The following is an 8,985-nucleotide window of genomic DNA, read 5'->3' as shown; positions in this document are numbered from 1 at the left end:
CCAGCAGCTAATCTCAGGGCTTTCAGAAAACAACGGAAATCCGGTAGAAACAGAGTCTCCAGGAGGGTATAGGTGCCAGCTAGGATTCCTCAGGGGCTCCACTCTCTATCTTACACATGAACTCTGTCTTTCTCTGGGTCATTGGGTCATTGGCTACCAATGAAGCCTTTCTGAGTGACAAGCTGGGAATCACCGTGTTGCAGTTACAGCAAGTGTTACTGCCAACTTTGCCAATAGCGTGTATGTGTGGTTTCTGTGTGTGTATTCCTCTCTGTACTTTAATCTTATTTTCATATGTGAACACTAAAGAGAGTGCACAAGAGATAACCTTTATCTTGAAATCTCACTCTCAGTAAGCTGGTACCAGTAACACACACACACACTCGCACACAGGCACACTACCTGCGGCCGCAGAACCTTGCACCCTTAGGCTGGCTCGCGTCTTAGGGTTTTGGTATATTTGGTGGAAACTTGCTGATTTCCTGTGTCTTTTGGAAACACCAAACTGGGTGGGGGGTGGCTGGAACGCTGTGGTTCATCATTTATTCATTGCGACTGTTTCGATTGTTGACACTAGTGGCAAGCCTCATCCTCCAGCTCTTGCAAGGGAAGTCTGACACCTTGAGGACAGGAGAGGGGGTGCCAGGCGCCCAGAAAAGCGGGAGTGGGAGAAGCTTTGAGAGTTGCAGGGGGCTACTTTCTTGCAGTCGGGCGGCGGGCCGCATGGGTGCTTGTTGACCGGGCTAGGAGCAGGGCATTCAAAAGCTAGGGTGTCAGAGCGCACTGAAGTCCAACACGCCTGCAGAGACTGCCCTAAGACTGGAGGTGTGTCTGGCTTGCATCCAGGGCCACAGGGCAGATTCTCGCCACCGACCTGGCTGGATGACTGCTGGCTGGTAGTGAGCTCCCCTGCCCACTGGCTGACCTCAAGCAGTTGGCCCGGGTGGGTGGAGGTTATTCGGGGGGACGAGTTGGGGACGGAGCATCAGCTCCTGCCAGCGCGCGGGTCTCCTCCACCTCCAAGCAGTGTGGTGCGTGGGACGCGCATCTTCCCGGACTATCCCTTTCCAGCGCGGTCTGTGCGGACCCCGAGCCGGGCAGCCGCCAGGGACGGAAGGCGGGGTGCCTTTCTCTGGGCTCATCCGCTATCAGCCGTGGGAACTCTTAACTTTATTCGGAGGGATCCGTGAGGGCGGGGGTGGGAGAGGTTCTCCTCCCCTGGCGCTTACCTCCCCCTCCCGGGCCGCCCCTCCCCCGCCTCCCATGGCTTCGCTTTCAGAGCATCCTCACTCCGCCCAGTTCGGTGCCAGCTGCGTGGGCTCCAGCTTCGTTCCTTTTCCTTGGAATGCTCCAAAACTCAGCAGCGACTAAGGGAATTCCATCGGAATTTGCCGGGCGTGCTCTCACCCCGCACGGCACCCGCGCCGTCCGTCCCCGGATCCCATCACTTCAGCCCGAAGATTGCAACTTTGCAGGTAAAGAGGATGTCGCCTCGGAGCTCCGTTCGCCCGGAGCTACACCTCGCCTTCTTTCTGGGATCTCGGTTAAGTTTCCTAAGCTGCCTGGGAAGCCGGCTCTCTTCTGGGAGGCGGACATCCCTGGGGGGTTACGAGTTCAAAAGGTTCTGGCTGTATGGTTTCTCTTCAAGGCTCAGGAAAAAAAATCTGTGAAGCTTTTGGTGCTTGACTCGGGCTGAGCAGGAGTTTGGGGGTGCTTCTCCGTCTTCCACTGCACTCGGCTTTAAAGCAGGGGAGAGGGCGAGGAGTGAACCCCTGGTGTGACTTATATGGTAAACAAAGGCGCTGTAGCCACGCCGTGGTGCTGGGGAATGTGGCCGCTGTTAGCCTTTTATGCATTTGGGGAAAATGGAGATCTCGGGGGCACCTGGGTGCATATAAGTGAGGCCTTAGCTCTCCGGCACTTAAAGTGGGGGCACGAAGGAAGTAGAGTGATCAATATTCTACCGATCGATTACATTCTGCGTCATTTTCATTCTCTGTCAAGAAACAGAAACACTTTTATCCGTGTTGCCCGACCCAGGCTAGTGATTCCTAGTTCGCCTGGCAACCGAGATTCCAATGAAGCCAATGAAGCCCATGACCCGGTTTGCTACTTGGTGAAATCACTGGGATTCACTGCACAAGTTGTTGTTCCAGCTGTGAACTCAGCTGCCTTTTGTGACTAGAGACAAGAGTATACTGGAAAGGCATCGAGGGTTTAGGAGAGCTGAGGAAAGGGTTCTCTTATCTTGTCTGCCTGCATTCACTATGGTGTATCCACTATGGTGTATCCCTGTTCACATGGCTTCTTAGGGAGGTCCTTCCCAGTGAAATTCCATAGCTATAAAATGCAGCAAGTTGCTTAAGGAGTAAGCACCAAGCCAAAGGAGTAGGAGGAGACAGAAGGAAGCTTTAGTTGTTTAATTAAAAAAAAAAAAAAAAAGACAGACTTGTAAAACTTTTTCAGTTTTAATAAAATACTGCCTCTCAGGGCTCATATAATTTCTGCCTTTCCTTTCATAGTACATAATCACAACACCAAGAATATTACCAATTCTTTAACAAAAAGGTTTACTGGAGGGTATTTTTGGTTTTGGGGTTTTTTTTGGTAAAACTCTAAATTAGACATTGAGAGTAAGAGTGGGCGGAGATGTTAAAATGTTGAAATCTTCATCATTGTGTTGGGTTTGCTATTTAAAATTACATTTATAACGCCTACTTTTATTCACCTGGACACTATTGTCCATAAAATATCCTCCTTAAATGTTTAAGGGGAAAAAAAGCAATAAGATCAATTTCAATTTACTTGCTTACTGGTCATTCTGAAAGATGTATGAGTTGGACTAGATTTTCATTACTTATAATCTTTAAAATCTTGTAATTGTTATATAATTTATTGTTCTGTTGCATTTATTTCCAAAAGGTCAAGATAAAAATGCATAAATAAGGCCATGACAGAGTTAAAGTTCTATATGAATTTTATAGCTATTTTAGTTATTCAACCAGTAAGAGGCCAAATAACTTTTCATATAAAATAACCTTAATCAATTCATACTTTGTATTAAGAAGAAGTAACAGAAGCAATCATTTTATTCTTTCTCATTAGAGGAAATTTTAATGTCTTATTCTATACACACATTTCCAACTAACTTTCTAACTTACGCTCCATGGAGAACTACAGCCATCTATAGGACTAAAAAGTTACCTGTTTCAACATCCTCATCTAGGAAACCAAATAAATAAATACTAAAAAATAACAACTTATGTTTATAAACTATTACATCATTTTAATTGGTAAGGAATCTGGAAATTAGATTGGCCATTTTTCAATATTTGGATAGCTGTGTCTATCAATACTTTTGTGAACTAGATGTTATTAAAAACTTCACTGTAATAACTAAGCTTAGAAAAATTGCTGTTTCCTAACTGTAGATGAAAGATAGAAATGATGACAATCATTATTTTTAATTTTTCTTTTATGATTTCAAGGTAATAAACATATCTGATCATCTAGTCAAATGCTATCAGCGTACCCTGTGAAAAACATAATTACGTTTGTATTGAAATATAATAACCCCCTTTAAGATGCACTGATTTTAACCCCACTGAATTAAAAATACTTTTAAATGTATATTTTTTGAAATAGTCTGTTATATTTTTATACCTGTATGTTTAATTGCCAGGATTATTTATGGCAGTTCAGATAATCAGCATTATATTTAGCAGCTGAAAACTGAAATAATTTCTCTTTTCTGATCTATGCATGTATTGGAAGAAAAATAAAAATATGCACACATTGGTTCAATAGTAAAGATTGTAACTATCAGTGCTTAAAGTTAATATAGATATATAAGTAAAGATAGATTTATGAGAACTACTAAGCAGTAGCTAGAACTATAAAATTAGGAACTGACTATTTTATGAAAATATGATGGTTGTATTTTTGAAAATAATGTCAGGTAAAGGGAAAATACAATAAACTATTAAATTTTCATTTTTCCAAAACCATCATTGCCATATAGTTTATGAAATCAAATTCTAATGTGCACTTTGACTTTAGAAATTGGATTGTCTGGACTTATTTGAAACCAGTGTTATTGACCTCTTTAATGCCTATGGAAACTCCACCATGATTATTTGGTTCTCATTAAAAATGAGTTTGAGAGGAGACAGCTCAAAATAAAAACTTTGCCTTTTCACCTAATTATACCCTATACTCCCCCCCCCCAAAAAATATTAAAACTGGTTCGATTCAACCCAAATTTAATTGGGAATTTGTTTCTATCTAGTTATAATGAACAGTTGATTTAGAACTATCTTACTCCTCATGTTTTCTATTTCTAACCCTTCCAGAGGCATTGACACCTCAATATTTTAAGAGATTTGAGAATATTTTGATCGGGAATATAATATGACTGTATCTTTTTAATCAGCACAAATATAGACCTAATTTTTGAGAACATTAGTATTACTGAAATAACTTTATGATGCAAAAAATACATTTAGGGAAAGACACTGTTTATTTGGGAAACTGAAAATTAAAGGCAAGCGCATTGAAAATGTATTAATTCAAAACCATGTAGTTTCATGAACTATTTAGCAAATTAAGTGATGTATCTAAATGTTTAAAAAATCTAAATGACCCTCCTGAAAGTTGTTTAACTTTAATAGGATAAGAAAGAAATAGTTTCAGAACTTGATCTACTATTGTAACTAAACTGTATGTAATATCCTATTAATATTAATGTATGTTTTGTCTGTCTTTTTAGAAATACAGCAGTGTCATAATGACTTCTTCAGAGACACTAGATGACACATGGACACAGTGTTACATATAAAATTAGAGATGTTAATTAAAACATTAATTTAAAACTATGCCTTGATAGATTTATCCAGCACATTGCATTCTTTTTGAGAAATGACAGTGAAATGAAACGAATCAGATACTCATTAATTATATTCTGTCTGTAGTTTGCTGTTAGATTTTGAAATATGTCGAAAAAGTCACCATGAGTAATTATGTCAAACAAATACTATCAAGAGTTGAAATTTACCTGAAACAGGACCTACTGTGAAAAAAGAAAAGAGAGAAAATGGGCCAAGATTTATGAGAATTTAATGTACACTTGGCGCTACGCAAGAAACTTTGAAAAAGAAAGCTATTTTTCATTGTTATCTTAACATCTACCTTGAAACTGAAGTATTATCACATTTTAACAATCCGAGAAAGATGAAATTTATGAAAATCACAAAACTGCTTTGTGGGAAGGCAGGATTTGAAGTATATCAAATCCCTTCACTATCAGGTGAGAGTACATCTACCTGAGAGTAAAGTCTACACTCTTTTTACTTAATTCCTGTGGTTTCTAAGATACAATCAATAATCTTTTAATAAGTTTCATAAATTCATTTTTTTCAGTTATTTATTTCTTGAATTTTAAAAATATAGCATCGGAACATAAACAACTGTCCCCATAATGGGGATGGAATTTGAAACAGTAGTCTGTTAAAATTCTATCAGTTTTGAAGCAGAGCAAGAGGTAAGCTACTTGTCTTAAGCAGGATGATCTCAAAATGACTTCCTTTCTTATTCTTAAATATACATCTAGTACATGTAAAAAGAAAAAAAGTTTGTTTTTATGAACAAAGTTCAAGATTATATTTTTTTAGAACTATTCATGAGCTTATAATTTATAAACAAAAAGTTATCATTCCAAACTTTTGAACATTTGTAAGCTGGTAATAAAATGTCTTTATTAAAAAAAGGTCATGCTAAGACATGTTAGGTTTATACTACATCTTATCAATGTTATGTAAAATTTCTAGACAAGTGTATTTGTTTTAGTTTTATCTGAAATTTTAATTTTCTAATTATTGTAGTGTCCCTTGGTATTTGAGAGGAGCTCTCATTCATGCATCCCAAAAGACGTCGATTAGCTGGTGCCAAATCTTAACAAATTTGTCATGATACTTACTAAGCATATATATGCATTTGCGCTGACAGGATTGTGTCCAAAACCTATTGACATTGAGGTTGAAGGAATAATTTCTTTACAAAATGTAATACCATTACAAAAATTATCACTTAAATATTATCCATTCAGTAGATATTTGTTGAATATTACTAAATGAATAATTGAATCAATAGATGAATGGCACATGCATACGCTTTTCATTTATGTTACATTTTCTGGCAAAGTTCCCTCTGTCTAGAATAACTTCTACCTTTTTGTTTCTGTAAAAAATGTTCTTCAGACACTAAAGCCTGGTTAGTGCCTAGTTAAATCCAGTATGACCGTCTCCTTTAAAGTTTCCTTCATTTCTCCAGATGTCCCAGGTATAAATACAAGCAAACAGCTTGTATATTCTGTCTTGCAGGTTGGTAGAGGTCTGTCTCCTCTACCAACAGTAAACTTTTTTAAGGAAACCAGAGGATTTTCAAAACTGTGTGAGTTTGTAACTGAATTAGAGTGCCATAAATACTATGCTTCATAATTGACATAATTAATGTATTTTATACTTTCATAATACTGTACTTGGCTAAATTTTTAGCATATATTTATATAATGATGCCAGTCGTGATAATGTTGCACTTATACAATATAATGAGTACCATATTATTTCTTATGTTACAAAAATAATTTACTCACCATTATTCAATAAACTTAACTTTCGGTCAACTACTCACTCTATAACGCTCATTTTTATAGGATTTATATAACCAGTTATTAATGTGTTTCAGTTTAAGTGGTACCGTGCCAGAATTCTTAAAGAAGGGCTTTTGTTCCATTACACTATGAGAGGAGTAGTTAGAGTTGAAAGAGGACAGATACAAGTATTTCTCAGGAATGCTTACTGAACTAAAGAAAGCCAGAGACTTCTTCGGAGTGAGGATATTTGGAAAGTAAGTTGAGAATGCATTTCAAAGACTTGACAGTACATGATGTCCCATTGTGTGTGGCATGAGGGATTTTTAAAAATTTTTTTCATTCTACTTCATTGACAATAGAGTTTTTACAAATCAAGATTATGAAAAGTGTTCAGATACTCTGCTATATTTTTAATGCATTTCATCTCTAAATGATAGTGGAGAAATAACACAATTTGCATACCAGGATCATAGTTCATAATACATTGTAATTTTTATTTTCACAGAAGTAGTATAATAGCACTGACTACGTGCTTTTTGAATAGATGAGTGAAATAAATGAATGCATAAATGATTGAATTGGTCTGTTGTCAGTTGCTATGCTCAACCTCTTTAATTTAATACACTGTTCATTCAAGTAGCTGATCATACACCAATATGAACCCCCAAAAATACAATGGAGGGATGACACAACAGACATAGTGTACATGAAGTGAATAACAGAGAATCTATCATGATTTATGTACAATTATCTTCGCCATTTATGACAGCATGAGTATCTTTTTATGTAAAGATCCCTTTCATTCTAAGGTAGAGTGAAGCTGCATGCCCTGAATCACATTGAGGTCTCACTTTAAATGAATATTCCTTTGTGGTACTTGCAGTTTGACAAGCAGAGTTGGGTCTTCTTTAATTTTATCTAGAGCCCAATATGTACAGGAATATAATTTATATGTGTATACAACATACATATATATGCTTCTGAGTGTTAAACACAAATTATTATTGAATAGTATAGAGTAACCCATAAAGGATCCCTATAAAATGGTTAGATTTGCAATGAATGACTTGGAAGCAATCTTATTTATAAGTATGTTTCTAAGTAGGCCTCCTAAATCTTTCTATATGATCATACAGTCATACATCAAATATGTCCTGAGAAAGGCATCATTAGGCAATTTCATCATTGCACGAACATCACAGAGTGTACTTACACAAACCTAGATGGCAGAGCTTACTGCATACCTAGGCTATATGGAATAGCCTATTTCTCCTAGGCTACAAACCTGTGTAGCATGCTACTGTAGTGAATACTGTGGGCAATTGTAAATATACAATGGTAGATATTTGTGTATTTAAACATAGAAAAAGTACAGTAGAAATACAGTGTTATAATCTTATGGGCCCACCATCATATACACAGTTCTTTGTTCACCAAAATGTTGTTATGTGATGCATGACTGTGCATTTCTCTGTCTACACACATGCACACATACACACACACAAGCACATACTTTACTGAGGCCTTAACAGTCACTCTGCTAGATGCTGAGGATACAGAGATGAATAAGACATATTTTCCTTTTTCTTTAATATTTTAAGAAAAGTTCATTTATAAGCCTCTTGTCATACTCCAGCATTCTATATTATCTAAAACATATTTGGCAACCTTATTTTCTCTTGATCCTTTCCCATGACAACTGTGAACTCACTAAATAAATAACATAAATTATATTACAATGAGTAGAGTCTATACTTGACATTTAAAAGATAAAACAGAACAAAACAAAAACTTTGGGCCATGGTGGAATAAATCTAAATACATCCTTTTTGCCACTAATTATTGTTTTCTATAAGAGTAGGACTTAAGTTTTTTGACTGTAAATCCGTTGTTAAATTTAAATAGCATTATTGACACTATTAAAAACAGTGTTTTCCTTTTATACATAGATATTACCAAATTACTGTTCACAGGCTATGTATTTTAAGAGGTAAGTTGTTTTCCAAAGTCTGGTTGGATTTTTGGTGTTACCCTAGGACATGTTGCCCTATCCCACATGGAACCAATGAAGCAAACCTTTTGTAGTGAGGGATATAATGACCTGGATTCTCACCACCCTACCCCTTTCTCTTGAGACAGTAGAGACCTTGGCTTAAGAGATTCTATAAGGTCAGATCAATTTTAGAGAAATCTAGGAGTTCTCAGGGCCCATTGTTAGTGTTTTCTCATGGGCTCCTCTGTCTACTGCTAAGTCTATTGAAAACCTAGAAATAGATTACCTTTCTCATGGCCCTTAATCTTGAAAACAAAAAATGGACTGGACTAGATACAATCAA

The 8,985-nt window shown here is 37.1% G+C and overlaps 1 protein-coding gene across 1 annotated transcript in view; it reads left to right on the top strand.

Annotated features, from left to right (window-relative positions):
- Positions 1 to 251: 251 nt before the first annotated feature.
- The window catches only part of TRPC4 (transient receptor potential cation channel subfamily C member 4), a 228,693-nt gene continuing 219,959 nt past the window's right edge, over positions 252 to 8,985 (top strand). Inside the window, exon 1 of the mRNA XM_017951196.3 lies at positions 252 to 1,475. The gene's annotated coding sequence lies outside the window, so the exon portion shown is untranslated. The remainder of the gene's footprint in view (positions 1,476 to 8,985) is intronic.

Source organism: Papio anubis, chromosome 15 (assembly GCF_008728515.1).
Source record: "Papio anubis isolate 15944 chromosome 15, Panubis1.0, whole genome shotgun sequence".
In the NCBI taxonomy this organism is placed as follows: Eukaryota; Metazoa; Chordata; class Mammalia; order Primates; family Cercopithecidae; genus Papio; species Papio anubis.
The sequence above is the reverse complement of the archived record's forward strand: the minus strand, read 5'-3'. Positions and strand labels throughout refer to the sequence as shown.